Consider the following 26,089-nt stretch of genomic DNA (forward strand, 5'->3'; position numbering starts at 1 on the left):
AAAAAAAAAAGGATGAAATAAAGTGAGCTAGTATCTCTGCAATACAAATATTAGAACAGAGGATTTAAAGCGGAGCTCTACCCACTCCGCTTGTCTGCCTCCCCAACCCCTCTGCTGCCCCATTTGGCACCTTTTGTGGGGGGGGGGGGGGGGGGGAGCGGGTACTTGGTTTTGGTTGTAGGACTCGGCTTTAACAAGGTTAGACCTGAGCTGTAACAAAGAATTATAAATACACATCTTTGTCCAAAGTAATGCCATGCTGCCAGGAGAGTGGTTGCCAAAGACATGCTGCTTGTCGATTTTCCGGTCTATAGGCAGCAGGGAACTGCATCCAAGGGCTGTTTTCTTCAAACAAGCCGTCACTGGAGGTGCTTTCCGCGATCCTCCCTCTGCATTCCATCTACTGTACATTTACACTCAGTAGAACCAATTTTATATACTTGCAGCCAACTGACAAGCCTTAACCACTTAAGCCCCGGAAGATTTTACCCCCTTCCTGACCAGGCTCTATTTTGCGATTCGGCACTGTGTGATTTTAACGGACAATTGCGCGGTCGTGCGACACTGTACCAAACAAATTTGACGTCCTTTTTTTCTCCCACAAACAGAGCTTTTTTTTGGTGGTATTTGATCACCTGTGTGATTTTTTGATCATGCGATATAAACAAAAAAAGAGCGACAATTTTGCAAAAATAATATTTTTCACATTTTTTATATAAAATTCCCCCAAAAAAATGTAAAAATCTAAATTTTTAAACATTTTAGGCCAATTTGTTTTCTGCTACATATGTTTGGTAAAAAAAAAAAAAAAAAAAAAAAAAAAAAAAAAAAAAATCGCAATAAGCATATTTTGATTGGTTTGCGCAAAAGTTATTGCGTTTACTAAGGGAAAGATTTTTGTCATTTTTATTAACGAGTAATGGCGGCGATCTGCGATTTTTTTTGCGGGATTGCGACATTGCGGCGGACATTTCGGACCCTTGACTGACATTTTTGACACTTTTGGGGGGTACCAGTGACATTACTACAGTAACCAGTGCTATACATATGCACGGTTACTGTAAAAATGACACTGGCAGGGAAGGGGTTAACTTTATTGGAGAAGGAGGGGTTAAGTGTGTCCCTAGGGGCGTACTTCTAACTGTGAAGGGATGTGGCTTGTTGTGTAACTACAGAGATATACGATCCTACATAGCAGGACCGTATGATCTCTGCACTTACACAAGGGAGAATGACAGGCGGCTTTGTTTACATTAGCCGCCTGCCTTTCTCCCTCTGTAACGGACGATCGCGAGTGACCGGCGGACATCGGGTCTGCCGGTCACACGCGCTGGGATCACAGTGAACGAGCGGGAGCGCGCCTCCAGCGGCGTGCGCTTGCCCCCTATTGGCTTGCAGGCGAGTGACGTACCCATATGTCACTTTGCCTGCAGGGGGCTGATATGTACTTGAGGCGGTCGGCAAGCGGTGGGTACATGTATGTAAAATTGGAACACCCTTTTAAGTTTATGATGAGCTTGGATCTTAACATTTCACATTAGACACAGTGGGAGAGATTTACTAAAACTGGTGAATACAGAAACTGGTGCAGCTGTGCATAGTAAGTAACCAATTAGTTTCTATGTTTCCTTGTCAAAGCTTACAGTGTTACTAAACCCACAACAGTAAAATCAGACTGTATACATAGTAAAGCAAGTTTGTTATACTCACTGTGGAACCTAAGGGGTAAATCCTCCGCATTGTGTACAAAGACTGTTTGATCCTGTCTTCTCTGATACTCCCCTTCTTTTACTGTCCTCAATCCATCCGCTGTTAGTACAGACAGAGCCTTTGGGGCACTCTGCATACTCAGTTTGGTGCGTATGCTAGACTTTTCTTCTTTTTTTGGGGGGGGGGGGGGGAGGGTGCATGTGATCAGCACAGGCCCAATCAGCACTGTCCAGAGTCATGCAGCCTCATAGAATAGTCAGAGGAGAATGAAAACATCTCCTACAAGCTTTAACCAGTACTCAGCCAGACACTAATAAGAGTCACAACACTGCTATATACTGCTGATGAGAAAAGGCAGTTTATATTTACTAAAGTATCTGCATTTCCATTTTATGTGTACTATGGGAGACCAGATCTAGTGAAAGCAGGGTCCTGAGTTTAGTAACACTTTAATTGAGCATGCTGAAGTTTAAAGTGAATTGGTAACTGATCAAAGCCTAAATCTGTGTTAGGCAGTGAACCATTTCAGTTTTGTGAAAACCAGTCCTCCTCAGACATATCCCATGCTGCTACGGCATTAAACCAGTCCTCCTCAGACATATCCCATGCTGCTCCTGCATTGTATGCAATGACACATAAGTGCCTGCCTACATTCCAGTGACAGACAGAAGATGAAGGGACCACTGGCTGTCAGAAGTCCATAGAGTAACAAAGGAAAGTAATAAGGAAAGATGTTGAATCATACCAGTTTTTTTTTTTTTTTTTTAACACTGCCCACAGTGTTCCACTAAACCGTAATCTTGAATATGTTATAGCAAAACCTTTACAAATCTAAAAACAAAACATGCAGATCAAAATATACCAGACTCCAGATATTTATTAAGCTTTGAAGATTTGGGTCAATATTGTACAAAATAAAAATGAATACATTTTGTGCCAGCACGTATGGGACTTGGGTGTGGACTGACTCCTGAGTTTGGCAGGTGAAGAGAGCAGTGACAGGAACACGGAGCTCCCTTGAACTTTTTAACAGATTAAAAATTGGGTCGAGTTAGGCTTAAAATTGAATTCACTGTATATTAACCACCATCTTGTCTGCACAAAGCATAGCAAACAGAGGCTTTGGAGAGATGGCTTTAGCCCCTGAGTTCAGCTGCCTCTCTAGCTTAAGAAAATGGGGGTGAAGTTGAACAAAACTCTACATTTAAAACATAGGCTTAGATTGCTTAAAAAAAAAGCCACTAAAAACAGAGTGCCAGACAACAGGAAGAGGAACAGAAACTTCTTAAACACACAATACTGAGGAACTCAGTACTGTTGCCTAATAAGTCTACTACTTTACAAACAGAAATCGGACTCCTGTTGTACGAGATTCACATCTGACTAATAAAAATAATTAAATTAAATTCTAGTCATAAAAAGAACAACCAATGCCTCTTTGACATGATTTTAAAATGTGTTCGCTGCCTGAAAATAATAATAAAAAAACAACACACATTTCCAATCCTTTCATTTCTTCAATGTGCTACTTGCTTAGCTTCTTACTGCTTGCCCAATGTGTCATTTGTTAGGACAATTGTGTAGAAGCATACCAGCTATGTCCACACACAAAGCAGGGGATTCCTCATGATGTAAGAAGTAAAATACTAACAAGGAAAGTATCCACTACTAGAACAAAACATGTTCTTGTAAGATCTTCTAGGTTTGTGAGCACAAATTTAGTACTTGTACTTCAGCTCCAGAACATCTGGCTCATCCCTGGCAGCCCAATGTTGCCAATAGGCATAAACCCTTCTATTTGATCCAGCCAGCTGACTGTTTAAGGCAGGGGTGTCCAAACTACGGCCCTCCATCTGTTCAGGAACTACAATTCCCATGAAGCATTGTAAATCTGACATTCACAGATATAGCTAGGCATGATGGGAATTGTAGTTTGTGAACAGATGGAGGGCCATAGTTTGGACATGGCTGGTTTAAGGTTTGCAGCACCCATGCACTTGTATTATTATACAGAACAATCAAATTGCATGTGGTAAGGGAAAAAAATGATAAAAGCTCCATTCGAGGCAATTTCACACATCTTAACACAGATAAACACATCTAAATGAAAAAAAAAAAAAAAAGAAGAAAGCAAAAACGTGACATTTCATGTTTCTAGGACAGTATGCTACACGTTTACAAAAACAGTCATCCAACATTTTTATCTGGCAGCATGTTACATGATTAAGGGCCCTTTCAGGTGGCACTGATCGGAAGGTTCCTGCATTCCTATGGATCGGCGGATGTAAATGGACTGTCTGTTTAAACTCACCTACCTCTAAATCTGATCAGGCCCTCCAGCAATGGAGGAGGACTGAGTGTCCTCTTCTGTTTGGGTAGCCAAGATCGGAGAGAGCTGGGTGTACACAGACTTTTGGACTTTGCCATTTACTCCCAGTTGCCGATAGAGCAAAGAAACTGAGCAGACATGGACCTGTCTTCCGCCCCGCTCTGATCAGCAGGGGATCAGCTGACAGATCCCCTACTGATCGGAAACCGAAGGTTCCCACATGAAAGGGCCACTAAGGCTGGGTTCACATCTGTGCAGGGCACTTTAGGTGCATTAGCACTGATCTCTATATGTGCTTTTTGAAAAAAGCATGTGAAAGGTGCAGCAATCAGGAATTTTTTACTGCATTGCACCTAAGGCGCATGTACATGGGTAAATAGGGCCTTAATAGCAAAAAAATAAAAATAAAATGCAAGCGAATAAAATAGTTTTGTGCCCATCTGACATTGCTCTGCCAGTTAAAAGTTTTAAACTTTCCACACATTGTTTTATCAAATGTGATCAGGACTTCTGAATTTCTTGAAGATTTCACTAGAAAGAATTAAGGGGAGTGTAAAACAAGGGCATAAAAGTGCAGGCACTTAAGGTGGTATTTCATACTTCAAGTCTTTTCCCTGGCACTCTAGGCCACTTCCAGAAACCCAAAACAATCAGCATGCAAATACAGACTTTCTAAAAGTCCTATGCATGCCCTCTTTTCAACTTGGGTTGTAAATACCAGGACTTCGCAGAGCAATGCATTGTGAAATGGGGGCTGGTCGACTCGATATTGCGGAAAGTATAGATGGGCTTGGGCGTGTTGGAGTCCCCAGGTGCCTGATCCTGCCAAGAAGCCGACACTGGGACATTTCCCGATCTGTGCAGCGGCAGATCAGGAAATGTCTCACTGCCGGTGATTAGCAGAGTGCAGAGTCAGCTTCCTGGCGGGATCGGGCATGTGGGAATCCAAACACGCCTGAGCCCAACTCTATTGCAGAAGAAGTTTGGGAGCCTCCAGAAGGTGGCAGTGGTCATGCAATTGCTCAGTTCTCAGTGAAAATGGTGTGTACTGGTCATGTCTGCATTTTATGCCCATGATGTTTTACACATTTTCCCTAATGGCAGTTTTCCTAGAAGATTTGATATTTTTGAGCAATGTTTATGATAGATGCCATCATCCTGATGCCAGCATGAAGGCACTAAACAGGCTTTAACTGGGTATAATTTGCTGCATGTTACATTGAAAAACTTGTACTTGGTATGATTTATGAAGCATATCATGAACTGTGATATAGCCAAATAAAAATCCATCATAATGGAGAGGTTTTGGATTTTAAAAGACCAGCATCTGCTATGAAGCAGACATTTTCACAGGCATTGAATGCTACCCCACATAATCACTATAGATGCTAATAATTTAATTAAAAGTCTAGCACAACACCCCTCACATTGATGAATGCTCGAGAGGCTCCATTCTATATCCTGTAAATTCTAGGGATAAAAAAAGCAAGTTTTAACAATACAAAGTTAAACAACCCTAGATCTTTAGAAATAAACTCTGCTCTAAAGACAGTTTGAAGGATGGTGCCATTTCCCTGCCATGCAGACACACATTGGAGCCATATGCCAAGTTCCTATAGGAGGACCTACTGGTCACACTGTAAGTCTTCTGGTGCTACTCTTACAAGATGATAAAAAACACAGCTAAGAACCAGTCTACATATTTAAAAACACCCCCTCCCCCCCCCCCCCCCCAAAAAAGGAAAAAAGCCAGGATTTTTTCTAGTGCTAGTGGTGTCAGGGTATGATGATCTGCCTGTTGCTCTCCTCTGTACTGGATGGAGCCTGAGGTGAGAAAAAGAGATCAGGAATTCCTGCATCACTCGGCTTGTTGCTGTTTTGTACTCCACTCTGTGGCTTACTCCTCTGGGTGTAGAAAAGGATGTATGCTTGTGTCCTGCACACCTCCTCGACAGAGCACATGTTCAGTTTGGAGTCATTACAATGAACCCAGAACCCTACAAGGAAAAAACAAGAGTACACTGTTTAGTTCGTTCACTGCAATTGGCAGAAAAATCGCCATTCAAATGTGTCTCATATATAAAAAAGCGACTAATCAACTGGTGTCGTTTGCATACTATGACAGAGCTGAAGAAGACATAGTGTAGACAGTGGGGGATAGCTGAGAATAGTTGTGTGTGCTTTTCTACAGCAGCAGAATCCTTCGGAAGTGAAAGAGAAAGTTACAATTTCTCTGTATACTATGCAGGTGGAAGGACTAAAACATACATGTGTTGTGGATTATGTCGCGTGAGCAATTGGTCATTGCTGAGAATCATGTGTTGTGGTTAACTGGTCAGTGCTGAAAATCATCATGGACTTTGAGCAGCTGGTTTGGGCTGCGTGCAGACAGCAGTTGCTTAGGGATGATCACTCTTTTTGGTTCAATTCTACGTCATAGGACTTGTATTTCGGTCCATTCAGTTCTAGGATTTACAGGTAAGGGGCTTTGGTGCAATATACCTTCATTTGCAGGTCTCCTCACCACCCCCACTATGTGACGGGACAGTGAACAGAGGAGCAACACACCTTGGTAATGAGTAAGCGACAGTCTTAGTCGTAAAATGCGTCTACCTATTGTCCTATGTCTCACAGTTTGAAGTTTTGATGCCTATTTTTGATGTGGAATAAATACACTCCTGTTTGATTTTCATTTCGGAGTGCGGTCACTTTCTTCTTGATCTAACAGTTTCTGGATTACGGATCCGACCAGCACCTGATACCATCTCACCTGGAGCGGTCTCTGTTCAGTTTGGACCTCAATAAAGCTCTTCTCTTTGCCACTCTGCTCTCTCTTCCTATCAGTATGCGCTTTGCACTACAGTATGTGCAACTGGCTCCTTGTGTGACTTCTGCCTCCACCTTTCTGAGCTCTGCTGCTTAGACTGTACAGTAGATTGCAAGAGACTCATAGCAAGCACATAAAAATAAGGGATTTACATTGCCTGTATTTTAAAATTAACCTAAAAATGCATTATTGATTACAGAGCTGCATTCTTTTGTGTTCATCACATCTGCTCAATGTTTAGCCTTAAGGGAGCACTAGCCACTAACATTTAAGGGGCGATCATCACTGACCACCATCGTAAGGGGCACTTTCTTTTGACTACTGCACTCTGCTATGATGTTAACTGTACAAACAAATGGCCACTGCCCTCACCTAAAACTGGCCTTTGCAGCAAGGTGCATATGGAAGGGCAACGCATGCAAAACAAAAACCAAAGAAATACCCAGCTCAGCCTACTGACCAGCCTGCAACCAACCAAATTATCTTGGCTAACAGTATGCATTAAAAACAGGGTTTAGTTTGCACACATCTGCAAATATTGGTGAGGGGACACACTGGACACTTTTGTTGCCATGGTGCTAAATGCTTGGTGTCCAGTGCACCCCTGTGCCTTTAAGGAGGGGTGGGCTCCCTCCAGGCTCACCTGTCCTCTGCCTATCCATTAAAATACATGTGCTTTCACGGTGGAGGCTCTCAAAATTTGGAGTTAGGACTACAAAAAATACTGGGGTGACTTGACGGGGCTTTGTAACTTACGCATATATTTGCGTATGTGTGTAAACTAAACCCCTGATTTTAATGCATATGGTTCAACAGGATAATTTGGTTGGTTGCAGGCTGGTCGGTAAGTTTAACTTGGATTTTCCTTGGTTTTGTTATGCATGCATTGCCCTTCCATGTGCTTCTTGCTGCAAAGACCAGTTATAGGTGAGGGCAGTGACCGTTTGTACGCACTGGACACCTTTGCTGCCATGGTGCTATATGCTGGGGGTCCAGTGCATCCCTGTTTTTTTAAGGGTGGGCTCCCCCCAGGCTAACCTGCCCTCTGCCTATCCATTACAATTGCTCCAAAAGAAATTTGCAATGCTTAGCACCTTTCTCCTGTGCTCAGAAACAGGGCTCCCAGACCAGTCCTATCACAGGACTCATACTTGGCATCCCCAATGGCTAGGCTTTGCTGCCCTCTAGGACCGGGGTGGTCAACAAAATACTACAAACAAAAAACAAAGAAAGGGCGCACCAGCCTAGCGCATTATCCTCAGTAAGGCTTTATTTAATGCAAAATAAAAAGGTCTACTCACAAACAAGTGATGTAAACCAGCATGTCAGATTCAAATGTCGGAGTCCAAAGTAACAGAGTCCACAGTCTTTGATGAAATGACAGTTGACACGTTAAGAGGCATTGCCTCTTCCTCAGAGCCTCCGAGGAACAGGCAATGCCTCGAAATGTGTCAGCCGTCATTTCATCAAAGACTGTGGACTCTGTTACTATGGACTTTCACATTTAAATCCGACATGCTGGTTTACATCACTTGTTTGTGAGTAGACATTTTTATTTTGCATTAAATAAAGCCTTACTGAGGATAATGCGCTAGGCTGGTGCGCCCTTTCTTTGTTTTTTGTTTGTACTATCCATTACAATGCATGTGCTAGTACAATGCATGAGTTAGGACTACAAAAAATACTGGGGTGCCTTGACGGGGTTCTGCAGCTTACACATGTATTTACAAATGTGTGCAAATTAAACCAGTTTAACTCATACTGTTGGGACAGGATATTTTGCTTGCTTGCAGGCTGGTTGGTAAGTTGAGCTGGGAATTTATTTAGTTTGGTTTTGCATATGTTATAAACTGCAGAGTCTTGCTGTGTCCTCTACACTATGAGGTTGATTTACTAAGGCAAATCCACTGTGCACTGCAAGTTCACTTGGAAGTGCAGTCTCAGTAGATCTGATGGGAAGCTCTGAAATGAGGGGAAGCTATGTTGATTTTTATCATCCAATCATATGCAATCAAAAATATTTTTTTTATTTTCCTTGCATGTCCCCCTCAGATCTATAGTGACTGCACTTGGAGTGCACTTCCAAGTGCAATTGTAGTACACAGTGGATTTTCTCTTAGTAAATAAAGCCCTATAGGTCTTAAAAGATGCCAGTTTCAAAATAGTCCAGGTATTTTAATGAGGATCTCCATTATATTAGGCTCAGCCAAAAAGGATTAGCGCCATATCTATATTTTATGTGCAGAAAAGCATGTTATTGAAGAGATTTTTTTCTTCTTTGAAATAAAAAGGATCTTTTGTTCTGAGCTTTGGGTGACTGCGAGACTATTGCTTGTGGCACAGTAATTAACCGATTGCCGACCGCCGCAAGTACATATACTGCGGCGGTCAGCCCTGTGCAGGCAAAGTGATGTATGGGTACGTCACTCGCCTGCGAGCCAATAGGCTCCCGCCCCCGCTCATTCACGGACACCCCCGCGCATGTGCCCGGCGGACCCGATGTCCGCCGGTCACTCACGGTAGTCCGTTACAGAGGGAGAAAGGCAGGCAGCTAATGTAAACAAAGCCACCTGTCATTCTCCCTTGTGTAAGTGCAGAGATCATACGGTCCTGCTATGCAGGATCGTATATCTCTGTAGTCACACAACAAGCCACATCCCTTAACAGTTAGAAGCACGCCCCTAGGGACACACTTAACCCCTCCTTCTCCAATAAAGTTAACCCCTTCCCTGTCAGTGTCATTTTTACAGTAACAGTGCATGTGTATAGCACTGATTACTGTAGTAATGTCACTGGTACCCCCAAAAGTGTCAAAAATGTCAGTCAAGGGTCCGATCTGTCCGCCGCAATGTCGCAGTCCCGCAAAAAAAAAAAAAAAAAATTGCAGATCGCCGCCATTACTTGTTAAAAAAAACAAAAACAACAAAAAAGACAAAAATCTTTCCCTTAGTTAGTAAACGCAATAACTTTTGCGCAAACCAATCAAGTACGCTTATGTGGCAGAAAACAAATTGGCCAAAAATGTTAAAAAAATTTTGATTTTTACATTTTTTTGGGGGGAATTTCATATAAAAAAATGTGAAAAATATTATTTTTGCAAAATTGTCGCTCTTTTTTTGTTTATAGCGCATGATCAAAAAGAAAATAAATAAAAAAAAAAAAATCGCACAGGTGATCAAATACCACCAAAAGAAAGCTCTGTTTGTAGGAAAAAAAGGACGTCAAATTAGTTTAGGTACAGCTTTGCACGACCGCGCAATTGTCCGTTAAATTCACGCAGTGCCGAATCACAAAATAGGGCCTGGTCAGGAAGGGGGGTAAAAATCTTCCGGGGCTTAAGTGGTTAAGGAGTATTTTGTAGGTTCTGCAGAATGTGTGCGCAGGGTATACAGCAAATAGGCTCAGGTTCTGTTTAACCTCTACCCCTTAAGCCACTCCTACCAATAGGAACCATCTTTCTATGCCCACTATGTGGCACTATGCAGCCAAATAATTTTTTTTGGTCAATGTGCCACTATGACTGGAATTTGTTTGTGCCTGTGCCAAAATTCTAGTAACACACCTATAAAGGACTAAACAAATATTGTAGCAAGCTTTTAAAACTACTAGGCCAAATTTTACAGGTGTTTTGACATCTTCAGTAATTAAATGTCATACCAAAAGGTGCTGCACATGCAGCTGTAAGACACTGTGGGGTTGATTTTTTAAAACTGGAGATAAGCTTTGACAATAAACCTGAAAGTGGACTGGTTTCTCTGAAGAGCTGCACCAGATTTTGCACTCTCCAGTTTTAGTAAATCAACTCGTGTTACCAAAAGGTGCATTTTTTTTTTGTTCATCTAAGGGCACGTTCCATATAGGGAGGTTTTGTTTCTAAATGAATCTAGGTAGCTTGCAATTGAAATTTATGTTGTGTCTGGTATTGCCAAATACAATAAAGTGCTGTTTATTGAATGTGGTTTTGTACAAACATGTAGAGCAGGGATCCTCAAACTACGGCGCTCCAGCTGTTGCGGAACTACACATCCCATGAGGCATTGTAAAACTCTGACATTCACAGATATGACTAGGCATGATAGGAATTGTAGTTCCTGAACAACTGGAGGGCCATAGTTTGAAGACCCCCGATGTAGAGCATGGGTGTCCAACCCTTTGACCTTCCTGGGCCACATTGAAAGTAGAGGAATTGTCTTGGGCCACACATAAAATCCAGGATAGCAGGTGAGCAGAAGAAGTCAGGCAGATCATAAGATATATAATTTCTATATAGATAATGTACTGATGTAGATAAAGAGTAATAAAACTTAATTGTTTAAATATTTTTATTATCAAAGTAAAAGAGGGCAACAAAACGAGTGCGATATTTGACACAGTTTTTGATAAATGAATGCATCAATATCTGGTTGAATGGATGTAGTTGTAATTCTAAATTAATTACTATGGTGCTCATCAGATATTTTGGTTCTAATTTTGCCCCTTCTTGTGCTTCAACCTTGAAAATAATTGCTCACAAATATAGAGGGGCTGCCGAAAACTGATGACAAGGTGTGATCGTGAAGACTGGGATATTTTTCTTTAGGAAGATAAAACTTATAAAAATCCAGTAAAGAGACCTTGCAAAATTTTTCTTTGGCCACATGTGTTTGCCAAGTATTAATGCATTTTTACAAAAAAATCACCCCCCCCCCCCAAAAAAAAAAAAAAAAAAAAATCATCATTTTTAAGTTCACAGTTTTGTGTTGGGCTGCATTCATAGCCGTCTTCGGCCACAGATTGGACACCCAAATGTAGAGTGCTGTGTCTCAAAATAAACAAAGGATAAAAGAAGAAATTCACTCCTACTTAAAGAGGTTGTAAACCCATACAAACATTTTTTTTTTTTCGACCTGAAAGAGAAACATATAATGAGCTAGTATGCATCGCATACTAGCTCATTATGAAATACTTACCTTAGAACGAGCCCCGCCGTGCCGTCCGCTTACCTGTATGATGAGCGACATGTCCAGTCGCCTGTCTTCCGGGATCGCGGCATCCGGCCATTTGATTGGCTGGAGCCGCGGTGACGTCACGCACGCGCGAGCCGATGGTCACGGCACGGGACTCTGAAGGAATGGCACCAGCGGCCGTTCCTTCAGAGCGCATGCGCCAGTGACGTCACTGGCTGCATGTAAGGTAAATATCTCCTAAATGGTGCATGTTTAGGAGATATTTACAGTACCTATAGGTAAGCCTTATCATAGGCTTACCTATAGGTAAAAGTTGCAGAGGAGGGTTTACTTCCTCTTTAAGTAACAGTTTTATAAAACAAGACTATAAACATTTAGGTGCCAGCATTATAAGCAATTAAACTGTTAAACTTACCACCCTCTGTGTTGTAGCAATATGCTGTGTAGTGGCCAGAACCAAATCCTTTGCCATGATGCATCACCACTGCAGAGAGGTCATAAAGATAAGTCCCAGGATCTGATGGAGATAGTGGACCTCTACAGTATGGCTCCATGTTCAGCACTTGGTCAAAAAACACATGAACTCCAATTTTCTCACGATGATTACGGCCAGACCACCTGTGTATGGAAAAGCACTCCTTTAAGGAATTTTAAAGTATTTTGATAATACTTTATATATAAAAGAAATCAACTTAATGAAAATAATCTTATCAATATGTGTTCATAAAAATATTAGTTTGCAACTATAGATGTACACAAAGACAGCCATATTTGTCCATTACACATGAAGGCTTTGATGTAACTGGTATATGAATTAACAGACCAAAGTTAGCTTCTTTTCTAAGATGCATACTGATTTCTTAGATTAGAAGCTTATGACAGTTACTCATTAGCTAGATTGGTAGGATTCTGTAGAAGGCATATAATAGGATACAGTATTTCATACGAACAACAGTGCTGCTAAATGTACAGTTAAATCCAATGCGCTGGGGTTTGATAAATACCATCTAATGCACTGTTCTCATTACTTTACTTGGTGTAAATTTTATTTCTTCAATACAGCTTATCAGTGATACCTTTACAGTGAAACATAGGATGTTTTCTGCAGATTTACACTACTGTTGCTTCAACAATCAGTATTATTTTAGCAGAACTATATGTTAATACCTATAAAATTCCCCAGAAGATTGCTGAAAAGATGTATACTTCTCCGGCTTTAAAAAAAAAAAAAAAAAAATTAGATTTTTGTACTTACCGTAAAATCAATTTCTCAGAATTAATCAATGGACACAGCATTCCATAAAAACATAACTACTGGGTTATATTGCCTCCTCCAGGAGTAGGACTGGGCAGAACAAAAAACCCCTGGCTACGCTCATGGGCCGTCCTCAGCTGGTGTATAATCCCTCTCTCTGCTCTAGGTAATCAGTTTAGTAGCTAGCAGTATTAGAAGTATCAGAACTCCATAGAGGGGTGGGTGCTATGTCCGTCGATGAACTCAGAGAAATGGATTTTACAGTAAGTACAAAAATCCCATTTTCTCTTTCGTTCATCGACGGACACAGCCCTCCATAAAGCATAACTACTGGGACGTCCAAAATCAGTGCCAAAAGGAAAATGAGGGGTGGGGAAAATAACTCAAGGCTGAACATAAGAGCCCTTATCCAGGACACAGGAGCCTTAACTGAATCACAGGAGCCCCACCTGAAAAAAAAAAAGTTTAAAAGAAAAACACCCCTCAAGAGGGAACAGCCCCTCTTAAACAGCGCCTGCAAAATTTTTTGGCAAAAAGATGCCAAAGTATCTGCCTGATGACAGAAGGCCCAAGAAGTAGTCAGCGCCCAGGTAGAATGTGCTGTGACAGGGTAAATTGGAACCTGACCTTTAATGGAATAGGCCTGAGTCACTGTCTGCCTGATACACCTGGAGATGGTAGCCAAAGAAGCGGCCAGCCCTTTCCTTGGTTCGTCCATAAAGACAAAAAGCGAGTCTGACCTCCGAAAGGACTCAGTAGCTGCCAGATACACCTAGGGACGAAGAACCACTTTTTATCCAAGGACCCACTAAAGCGGGACTTTGACAGGATAATGCCGTCAATTCTGATATCCTGTGAGCCGAGGTAATAGCCACCAAGAATGTCACCTTCTGGGAGAACGTAGGCAAGGGAATCTCCCAAATATTCTCAAATGGAGGTTTCTGGAGAACCGAAAGTACTAAATTTAAATCCCATGGCAGCAAAAGAGATTGTACCGGTGGAGCCACATGTCGAACCCCCCGAATGAAGGTACGAACTAAAGAGTGCGTGGCTAGGGGTCGCTGAAAGAAGATTGCCAGGGCAGACATCTGGCCCTTAATGGTACTCAAGGCCATATTCTGATCAACGCCCTGTTGAAGAAAGGTTAAGATCGAAGCCACAGAAAAGGATCGAGGATGAGCGCCAATTGACTCACACCAAGAAATGTACCCTTTGCACGTACAATGGCATATCTTGCAGGAAAACGACTTTCTTGCCTTCACCATAGTAGGGATCACCGATCTAGACAGACCTCTATCCCTCAGTACCTGGCTTTCAATAGCTATGCCAATAAAACCAGCGACTGTAAAGCAGGATGGTAGATCAGCCCTTGGGAAAACTGATCTTCTCTGAGAGGAAGCCCTGAAGGGACGTTTAGGGCCACCAGACTGATTGGAAGATCCTCGTCCTTGATTCCTCGCAGGAAGTACGAAAGAAGCCTGAAGCGAGGATGGTACTGGCCTCACCGTGGCCCTTGGACGCCTGCGGCGTATGCCAGATGAACCCGTGATCTCGCCACGAACCTCGGTATCCTCCTGTGGAGCCAAACCTGCTAAAGGAGCTGCATGTAGGATTATGCAAACAGAACTGTCACAAAGATGGATACCACCAAACTCAGAACCTGTATGCAAACTTGGAAAGACAACTATCTGTGTGACAGCAGCCGGTGAATCATGGCCTGTGGTTCCTGAAGTATGTCCAGAGGAAGGACCATCCCGGTCAGAAAACAAAAATCAGACCTAGGTAAATCAATTCCCTGGACAGGGGAAGGGGGGACCTTAGGTAGTTTGGACATCAACTGAGCCTTTGCAGGAATTAATTCCAGGAGACTCAGGACCTAAAAAAACTGAAAAGGACAAGCTTTGTCGTCCTTTCTGGGTACCCCCAAGAGAATAATTTCGTGGATCACCTTGACGCTCATGAAGGAGGTCCACAAGGCGGAAAACCAGCGAAGATGTCCCCCCACCCCAATAATCGGTGAGGACAGACATTCATGCTGAAAGGGTCTTATCTGCAGGTCTGGAGAAGCTAGCTCTAGGCTTACCAGACCAAGGATGCTTGGAACCTCTCAGGGATGATTTGAAAGATCTATTTCCCTTATTCTCTGTCCCAGAAGCACAAAATAATTTTCTAAGGTCTGAGGAGGGGGGCCCCCGCCGTCTGCGACAAGGTTCCTTCCTTTCCTAGACTATAGCAGAAAGGTACTCTCCCCACCCCCCCCCCCCCCCCCTGTGATACCCTTAATGAGGTCATCCAGGGTAGCCCTAAACAAGCAATCGCCTTGAAAGAGCAGATCAATGAGAGCTTTTTTATAGGCTTGGTCTGCAGACCAACCCTTAAGCCACAGAACGCTTCTAATCCCCACCGCTGAAACAAAGCTTGGACAGCACAGGAGCTATATCCAAAGCTGCAGCCTATGGACCAACTGGTCCGCTAATTCAACATAAGCGGCGGGGATCTGCTCACCCCCCCAGGCTCTAGCGCAAAAGCTTGGCTTGGAGCGCCGAGAATTCGAACCCAGCATCACTATGGACGCCATCCCTACTCAAATGTCCCAGGCACAGGAAGAGGAAACTGAGGAGGAACAGGAGGAGCTTTGGCATCCCCACAAGGCTTTCAGTCATCTCCAGCGTCTCCTGGACTAAGGGAAAATGTCCCCTGTGACATAATCAGGCTACACAAACATGGCTGACAGCTGGAGACCAGTCAGACTATGGCCAGCCGGGAACCTAGGTCCTTACTCCTGACTAGACAGATTAAAAACTGACTACCTAGAGCAGAGAGAGGGGGGGGGGGGGGGGGGGAGTCATATACCAGCTGAGGATGGCCTATGGGTGTAGCCGGGTGTTTTTTTTCTGCTTAGTCCTACTCCTGGAGGAGGCAATTAAACCCAGTAGTTATGATTAATAGAGCGAAGTGTCCGTCGATGAACGAAAGAGAAAATATATTTGCATCAGTGTCAAATTAGAGGGAACAGATTATTGAAAAAAAAAAAAAAAAAAAAAAAAGGACTACATAGAGTTATCTTTATATTCCTAAATACTTGATTGATAGAAACCTATGACAACTACTTAGCTTGTGACACACAACTTAAAGTGATTGTAAAGTCATATAAAAATAGCAAACAGGTTATACTTACCTGCTCTGTTCCTGGATCCTCCTCTTCTCTGGTCCCTCTTCAGTGCTCCTGGCCCCTCCCTCCTGTTCAGTGCCCCCACAGCAAGCAGCTTGCTATGGGGGCACCCGAGCTGAGTCACAGCTCCTGATGTCCATTCAGACATGGAGCCCGCTCCTTTCTCTCCTGATTGGCTAGCTGACTTTGATTGGTAGCAGCGGCAGCCAATCAGGAGGGCGAATCTTGGACAGCTGAGACACTTGTGGAACCTCGCTGGACAGAGAGGGACCTCAGGTAAGTGTTAGGGGGGCTGCTGCACACAGAAGGCTTTTTATATTAATGCATAGAATGCATTAGGATAAAAAACCTTCAGACTTTACAACCCCTTTAAGTCCAATTTTATTTCATACATTGTTCAATTCTTTTAACCACCTAAGCCCCGGAAGATTTTACCCCCTTCCTGACCAGGCCCTATTTTGCGATTCGGCACTGCATGACTTTAACGGACAATTGCGCGGTCGTTCGACGCTGTGCCCAAATGAATCCTTTTTTCCCCACAAACAGAGCTTTCTTTTAGTGGTATTTGATCACCTGTGCGATTTTTACTTTTTGCGCTATAAACAAAAAAAGAGCGACAATTTTGAAAAAATAACAATATTTTTCAAATTTTTTTTTATATGAAATTCCCCCCCAAAAAATGTAAAAATCAAAATTTTTTAATAACAGGCCAATTTGTTTTCTGCTACATATGTTTGGTAAAAAAAAAAAAAACGCAATAAGCGTATTTTGATTGGTTTGCGCAAAAGTTATTGAGTTTACTAACTAAGGGAAAGATTTCTGTCATCTTTGGTGTTTTTTTTTTTTTTTAACGAGTAATGGCGGCGATCTGCGATTTTTTTTGCGGGACTGCGACATTGCGGCAGACAGATCGGACCCTTGACTGACATTTTTGAGGGTACCAGTGACATTACTACAGTAATCAGTGCAATACATATGCACTGTTACTGTAAAAATAACACTGGCAGGGAAGGGGTTAACTTTATTGGAGAAGGAGGGGTTAAGTGTGTCCTTCGGGGCGTGCTTCTAACTGTAAAGGGGTGTGGCTAGTGATGTAACCACAGAGACATACGATCCTACATAGCAGGATTGTATGATCTCTGCAGTTAGATCAGGGAGAATGAAAGGCGGCTTTGTTTACATCAGCCGCCTGCCTTTTTCCCCTCTCCACAGGGAGCTCGCGAGTGACTGGCGGACATCGGGTCCGCCGCTCACACGCGCTGACTTGTTAGGGAATGGGCTCTCAGGCTAGCGACGTAGTACTACGTCACTACCTGTACGGGGCTGACCGCCGCAGTAAATAGTCGTGCGGTGGTCGGCAAGTGGTTAAAAAATAAATAAAATTACTACGAAATATGCATCTACTGTATTAGTCAGCCATTTAGAAGAGGACCCCTAATGAAGTGTTTGTCCATGGCAAGTAAAGCTGGCAATCGAATCTGGATTCAAATTGTGATCCATGTGTGGCCACTGTAGTTTAACAGATGTCCATCTACAGATTGATTTTTGTTCAACCACCCCTTTAGACTAAAGCTGCAGCCTTGATTGTTAAGAAATCCCTTTTAATTTCTATAACCATACTACAAAGCAAAAAAGTATAAAAAAAAAAAAAAAAAAAAAACAATCACACGAAAAACAAATAAAATAAACTTTTTTGTCACTCTGAGCAAAAAGGAAATACAGACAATTTTTTCATTACAGTCTATCAAGATTTTAGCATTTATTAAATATTGATCATAAATTGAAAGATTTATTGTAAGCCAAATAAAGAGGAAAAAAAGTACAAATACAGTAGGTAAAGCGACTGTAAAAGTTTGTTTTTTTTTTTTCTTTTTTTAAATAGCAAACGTTATACTTACCTGCTCTGTGCAAGGGATTTGCACAGAGCAGCCCTGATCCTCTTTCTGGGTTGCCCTCGCATCCCTGCTCCTCCTCTTCTCTGTGGGTGCCCCCACAGAGAACCGCTTTCCATAGAATGCATTAAGGTGAAAAACCATGAGACTTTACAACTCCTTTAAAGATTTAAAAGCTTAAGTTTAGCTTTTTTTTTTTTTTTTTAAATCACCACAATTACAGTACCTACATTCAATCAGAACCCCCTCCTCAATTCAGAGAAGCTTTACTATAGCTTCTATCAATGAATAGCGCTCTATGAATGAAGGACAGGTGGTTGAATAAAAGATACATACCTCCATCCATAAAGCTCTTTTCATTGATGGAAGTGAACATACAGCTTTTATGAATGGAGGTTAGCAGAAAGACATAGTCGGCATTGTTGACAAGTGTCTATGACAGGTGCAGTGGCTGCATTAACCCCAGCAGCACTGGAACAATAAAGCTGGGGCTGTATATGAAGTGTCGGCAGATGACTAAAGATTTCAACTAAGGCATCAGCCACCAGCATTAAGGGACACTGCTCATTGAACGTAAGTACTATTTCTTGTGCCAATTAAAAATAATGAAATAAAATCTAAAAAAACAAAAACAAAAATAAAGGATTTTTTGACTTACCTTAAAATCCTTTTCTCTGATGTTCATTGACAGACACAACTCCATATTCTTCTTAACCATTGGGTTATGCTGCCCCCCTACAGGAGTAGGACACTAGGCTTAAAAAAAGTCTGGCTACACCTAAGGGCAGTCCCGGGGGGTATACTCCCTCTCTCTGATATTAGGTACTCAGTTTTTGTTACCAGCAGTGTCAGAAGAATTACAACTCCACAGAGCACCGGGTGGGTGCTGTGTCTGTCAACGATCATCAGAGAAATGGATTTTACGGTAAGTCCAAAATCCCATTTTCTCTTTCGTTCATTGACAGACACAGCTCATGATCTTCTTAACCATTGGGACCTCCCAAAGCAGTGTTAAACATGAGGGGTGGGAACAGCGAAAAAGAAATTCCCAAGGCTAACTACAGCCAACCAGGTAAACAGGAGCTCAACCAAAACAACTGGAGCTCCCCTGAAAAAACAAACAATACACCCTCAAAGAGGACCAGATCCAATAAACAGCTGCTTGCTAAAACCTTGTGGCCAAAGGAAGCAACACAGCCACTTTATAGAACTTTGTGAAAGTGTGCACCGACGACCAGGAGGCCATTTTGCAAACCTGCATCACTGACGCCTGATTACGTAAAGCCTAGGAGGCACTGAGCGCCCGAGTAGAATGCGCCTTGACAGGGAAAGGAGGAACCTGACCCTGGATGGAACCGACCTGAACCACCGTCTGTCTGATCCATCTGGAAATGGTCGCAGAGTAAACAGACAACCCTTTCCGAGGCCCATCCGTGAGCACAAATAGTGAGTCTGGCTTCCTAAAAGACTCCGTAGCTGCCAAGTACACCCCATTTGCGCGGTCCACATCCAAGGCATGCAAAGCAATACCCTTCAGATTAGTTGGCCTGGGACACAAGGAAGGCAACACAATGTCTTCATTCAAATGAAAATCAAAGATAACCTGAGGAAGGAACGACAGACAAGGACGAAGAACCAGCTAATCACTGTAAACCACAAGTAAGGTGAACAACAGGCTAATGCTGCATATTCCAACACCCTGCATCCTGAAAGCCACCAAAAAGGCCACCTTCTGGGACAGCTCAAGCAGGGGAATCTCCTGAAGATTCTCAAAAGGAGGCTTTTGGAGGACTGAGAGCACCAAATCGAGGTCCTATGGCGGCAACAGAGACCGCACTGGAGGTGTCAAGTGCCTAACTCCATGAAGAAAACGCACCAGGGAGCATGTGGCCAAGGGCCGTTGAAATAAGACCACTAAGGTTGACACCTGACCCTTGATAATACTCCAGGCCAGTTTCTGCTCAGCCCCCCCCCACCCCCGTTGAAGGAAGGCCAAGATACGAACCACCGAACAAGAGCAAGGATGAACCCCAAGACACTCACACCACGCAATAAACGTCTTCCATGTATGACTGTAGATCTTCCTAGATGTAGGTTTCCTAGCTTTTAACAGCATTGGAAACACTGACTCAACACTGTAAAGCAGGATGGAAGATTGGTCCTTGAGACAGCAGATCCTCCCTGAGAGGAAGCTTTCAAGGAAAGTCAGCGACCAGCCGCACTGGATCGGCATACCAAGCCTGGCAAGATAACCAGAATCCCTTCTGCCTCGATCTTGTGTAGAAGTCTTGGCAGAAGCTTGAGTGGAGGGAAAGGCGTAAATCAGACTATACTGACCCCCCTGGGCCACCAGCGCATCTGTGGCGTCTGCCAGAGGATCCCGTGACCGAACCACAAACCTCTGTACCTTTCTGTTGAGCCGGGAAGCCAACAGATCCACCTCGGGGATGCCACACTGAAGACACAACTGATGAAACCCCTCCGGATAAAGGGACCACTCCGCTTGGTCCAACACCTGCCGACTGAGGTAATCCGTCTGCCAGTTTTCCCCTCTGGGAATGTGTACGACGGAGAGGGCTGGAACTAACCGTTCTGCCCACCTTAGAATGCCAGCTATCTCCAGAGCCGCCAGGTGACTGACATAAGCCACGGCCGTGGCATTGCCCGACTGAATACGTACTGGACATCCCTGAAAACGATCCGTCCAAATGTTCTGATCGCTCCGAGTTCCAAGACATTGTTCCAGTGTCCAGATTCACTGAGCAGAATATTTGACGAGGACGCCTCCTCAACCAGACAGGCTGGCATCTATGGTGACCATTGTCCAATACAAGAGGAGGAAGGATTTGCCTAGCCGAAACGCCAAAAGAACGAAGATATCAGGGGCTCTTGTTCCCTGGCTCAGCCTGGTTTAATTGTCCAGAGACTGCAGAGTCATGTCCCATTTGGCCAGAATTTCCCTGCAGGGACCTCGTATGGAACTGTGCAAACGGAACTGCCTCAAAGGTAGACCCCATCAGGCCAAGCACCTGCATGCAAGTCCAAAGGGATGGCCATCTACTGGACAGCAGGAGACAAATTGAAGCCTGTAGTTTCTGGAGTTTGTCCAGAGGAAGGAGAACTCTGGCTAAGGCCGAGTCCAGAGTCAGACCCAGATAATTTTAGCCAAACTGCCTCAAGCTCGTATGGCGATTTCCAGGTTTTCAACCAGAGCAGTAGGAGACTCTGCTCGCAGAAGGAGGACGTCCAATTAGCCCAGTACCGCAATCCCCATTGGCATAACAATGCTGGCACCGGGGCCTACACTTTCATGAACACCCGAGGAGCAGAGGCGAGACCAAAGGGTAATGCCACAAACTGATAATGCTCCTCTCCCACGGCAAAGTGGAGGCAGCACTTAAACCACTGCAAAATGGCCGCCAGACTACACAAACCTGGCCATTGTGCATTGAGCACACAGGCCACAAGAAAATCGTGGCCTTGAGCAGCACCTTGAGGCTCCCAGGGACCCAGGAGGGATTCCAGGCCTCAATGACAGGCCCAGGCAGGACGGGGGGCCCTGGCAGGAGCCCCCACTGAGTACCACCCCCCCCCCGCACAGCCGATCGTCAGCTGCGCACCCCCCTGCCTCCATCACCAGCATAGTGCCCTGCCCCCACCCCAGGAGGTGGACCAGACCACCCACACAGCCTCAGCATAAGTGGAGGGGGGGTATCTAAATGGGGGGGGCTGGCGGCCAGGAGGAACACTGCGATTCGGCCCGAGACCCGGTCGTATTTGACCTCGCGAGGCGTTTAACTCGCAGGCCAGCCCCCGTCCAGTTTTGCTATGTCGCGCACGACCCAGCATGGAGCTGAGGTCTGTGCATGCTCGCTGGCTAGACTGGGGTTGCCACTGTATCTAGAATATCCAGCCCGCGTCACCCAGTCCAGCAGTTGATTGTAGATCTCACCGGAAAAAAAAACGGAAGAAAAAAAAAATCTATCTAAAAAGAAAAAAAATGTCAGGACCAGACTAGGTCCCTACTCCTGACTAGGCAGAAAAAACAAAAAACAAAAAAAAAAACGGAGTACCTATAGCAGAGAGAAGTATACCCCCTGGGACTGCCCATAGGCGTAGACGGACTTTTTTCTGCCTAGTGTTCTCCTGTAGGGGGCAGTATAATCCAATGGTTAAGAAGATCAGGAGCTGTGTCCGTCAATGAACGAAAGAGAAAAGCTTTGAATACACATTTCACTCTAAAGGATTTTGTATTGCTCGGTTCTTAGGGTTGTGGGGTTTGGTCCAATCCCTAGCCGGAGATTTCCTACTGTCTCACAATCTGTCAGGGGAATCTACCCACACCCCAGTAAAGTCATAACATGCAGTGAGTTTGACTGAAATGTCAGGCTGCTTTTTTTCCCCCCATAAGCCTCTAGTTTCCCTGTATTCCTATAAAAAGCCCTGAAAAATTATTTGTCCATGCTAGTTTTTACAACATGTTGAAAAGATGCAAATAAAGGGTACCTCCATTTTCGTAGGAAAAAATAGCAAATAAAATATAGTATGTACAATTGCTACACAAATCATATTGTAATTGAATGTTATTAAAAATGACCTTTCCCGTTCAATCTGCAGAGCTGTAATTTTCTGTAAAATGCAATGCACTAAGGCCACCCAGAGGTGTTCTGCGCACACACAACACCCCTAAGAAAATTAATTTCCTGCTTGCGTGACGGACTTACTGATTTTTCCAGAAGTCTGCACTAAGCTGCAAGTCATATTTTGGGCATCCCCTGCAACAAAATTTTAATTCTTAGTGAGAGGTACTTCCAAAGGGAAATCAGGTCTAAAAGGGATGCAGACCCTGCCACCTTCTTCATCAGAACCAGTGCAGTAGCTGATTGATAATTATAAAAATCACTCCATTCACATTCATTTTGCATATGGACACAGACGTTATTTCTTCAAAATAACAAAAGGTAAAAATCTGCAACGAAGTTTTTTAAAAATCCCTGCAATGTACATAGAACACCCAGAGGGGAATGTTTTTTTTTTTTTTTTTTTTAACAAAAGTGTAGTTACTCTTTAAGCAATATGACACATATGGACTTAGCAGAGAGGTCCAAAAGTACAGCAACAAAACAGCATTTCAGTATACAGTAGTCACATAAGTGATTGTAAAGGCTCCTTTTTTTCTATTAAAATAACAAACATTTTATACTTCTCTCCTCTGTGCAGTTGGCTTTGCACAGGGCACCCTGGATCCTCCTTCTCGGATTCCTGGCTGGAGCTCCTGGCCCCTCCCTCCTGTTGAGTGCCCCCACAGCAAGCCGCTTGCTATGGGGCACCCGAGCCGAGTTGCAGCTCCCTGTATCCATTGAGACCCTGAGCCGTGGTTCAGCCCCACCCACCTCTCTCTCCAAATTGGCTGAGTTTCACAGCAGCGGGAGCCAATGTTGCCGCTGCTGTGTCTCAGCCAATCAGGAGAGAGATTCCTGGACTGCCGAGGCAAAGTATTAGGAGGGCTGCTGCACACACATAGAATGCATTAGGAAAAAAAAAAACCTTCTGACTTTACAACCACTTTAAGATGAAGAGAGAAAATAAAAATTTCCAACTAGATCTTCAGTAAAAAATCAGGTGTTTTTGCAACCTCCTGGCTGCAAGACAAAGGCAGATAGGTTCCATGAATTTATATGGATCTGTAATGTGCCTGTACAATCAGGAGATAGAGAACTTGCAGAGAGAGATGTAAAAACAACTAAGGTACTAATTGGATTTAAGTAAGTATACATCTGTAGACTGGGGGGGGGGCACCATTACTGGGCTGTGCTTAGGGCATCAGTTGCTCCTAATATGTTCCTGGTAAGGGAGACCATGGACCGTGCAAATTTCTTTCCTGCAATCCCAGGCTGCAGGAAAGAAATGTGCACGATTACCCAATCAACACAGGCAATGCTGACAGGTGAATCACTCCTACCGAGCAAATGTCTGCTCTGAGGGGGGGGCGTCCCTGCCGGTAGAAGGCAGTGATTATTGCTAGGGTGCTATAGCAGCCACTAGCGATAATCACAAGTGAATTTGGCAGGCTTGTTGTACCCAAGCTGATCGATCCATCAACCTGGTACATTCAGCCTGCCTACACAGGGTTCAAAGGTTTCGAACGGTCTATGGCCAGCCGGGTAAAGAATGTATGGAGGTGGATGATTATAAAGTAAACTCTTCTATCTATGATGTGTTGGGCATGCTCTGAAGAAATTTGCAGGGAGTGCATAAATGTCAGTCTTTGGAGTGTCAACACCGATTACATTTGTCTAGGACAGTGTTTCTCAACCTTTTTTCAGTCAAGACACCCTTTAACATTTTGGACAATCTCAAGGTACTCTCTAAATTTATGGATAGTTTTGAGGCACCCCATTCTAAAATGTAAAAAACTATTCTAATATTTTTACATAATACATCAACATCCACACACGTAGGACACCCAACGTTAGAGGTGATTTAGTTTTCCTAATCCAATACACTTTTGCAGGCTGGTACTGACTAGTATTCCAATTGTTCTCTTCTCTCCATCGCTTAGCCAATGTGACCCCCAGCGCTGACAGAGAGGGGCACTGGCAGCTAGAAGGTCGCAATGGTGCACAATGAAAACCTGAGGCTTTGTGTAGCTAAAAAGGCAGACTTCATTAATGTGTTGGCTTGTATACAATTTTGGGGCAAATATTAGGCACTTTGCCAAGGCTGGTCTAGGACATGAACATATGAAGATAGGAGTGAAAAAAGTGTGGTGGTGCAGCTGAATAAAGCTGCTGGAAAGTGAAAATACCCCTAATCACACTTTTATATTCTCCAACCTCCCATCACTCACATTCACACTGCTTTATTCCTGTAACCTCTAGGGGGTTTTAATATCTAGGGGGACTGATACACTCCAGACACGCCTCATCCCCCCAACCTCCTTTTTTTTTTTTTACCTTCTTTGAATTAGTCCTTTTCCACTTCCTTACCCCATCCTACATACCCTTAGGGAAAAAGCTGCTGGATCATAGCAGGTACCAAACTGAAGAGCTGACAATATCGGAAATGGATGGTAACTTTGGCTAGGAAAATAAATCTGTAGCTGTGGTTGAGGATCACTCTAGGAAAAAATAAAAGTCAGCAGCAACAGCACTGCTTTTATCTCTAAACCTGAATAAATATGTGATTTTTAATGGTTTTATTTTTAAAAGTGAGTTTGTTATTAGTTGGTATGGATACCGGACGACTAATACCTGGCTGGTTAGTAACCAAACTTTTGCTCGCTTTCATCAGTTAAAAGTAATCTCTGTTGGTGGATAATAGTTACAATTTAAAGCAGGAGTGTTAGGAAAGAGAACAAATGACAGGAGTGGCATAGGAGTTCAGATTAGAGATGGAAGAAGGGGGGTGTTAAACCAAATACCTGAATGGTTTGCCTTTAGAACCTACCTGTGGCGGCCTTTATAGGCGCAAGAAGAATGTATACTACTGGACTTTTTGACCACATCAGGATAAATTATATATGTTACTGAGGGATGGAAGGTTTTTTATTTTTTTCTCAAAATGGCCTAGTTCTTAACATTCATAGATCGTTTCTAATTATAAATACATTTTAAAAAAAATAAAACTTCACTTAATTAGAAAAAGTAAAGAGATGTTCAGGTTATACACCCATGAGCATAATCCTTACCAGTACTACTGTTTCTTGAGTTTCCACAACAGCCCCAACTGAGATTGCCTCCGCCCACCTGAGAAGGGACAGGAAACACAAGAGAGGTTAAATACTCCCATCCCACCTCCCCAAACCTCCAGTGTTCTCCAATAAACAAATGGGACACTAGAAGTCAATGCTAGAAAACTTAGTTTACAGCAAAAGAAGGTTGGGAATAAATGGGTGCTGTTGTGAAGACTCAAAAATTGTATTAAATCGCATTAGATAATCCATCTCTTTTCAATCC

General features: G+C 43.4%; 1 long non-coding RNA gene across 1 annotated transcript; it reads right to left on the reverse strand.

Annotated features, from left to right (window-relative positions):
* Positions 1-5,781: 5,781 nt before the first annotated feature.
* Positions 5,782-25,870, reverse strand: LOC309547228. Its single transcript, XR_014224962.1, has 3 exons — positions 25,822-25,870; positions 12,228-12,430; positions 5,782-6,036 (listed from the first exon to the last, which is right to left on the reverse strand). It is a non-coding gene; the product is annotated as an uncharacterized lncRNA (long non-coding RNA).
* Between the last annotated feature and the right edge of the window lie 219 nt (positions 25,871-26,089).

The sequence above is a fragment of the Pelophylax lessonae genome, assembly GCF_965119305.1.
Source record: "Pelophylax lessonae genome assembly, chromosome: 2".
Classification (NCBI taxonomy): domain Eukaryota; kingdom Metazoa; phylum Chordata; class Amphibia; order Anura; family Ranidae; genus Pelophylax; species Pelophylax lessonae.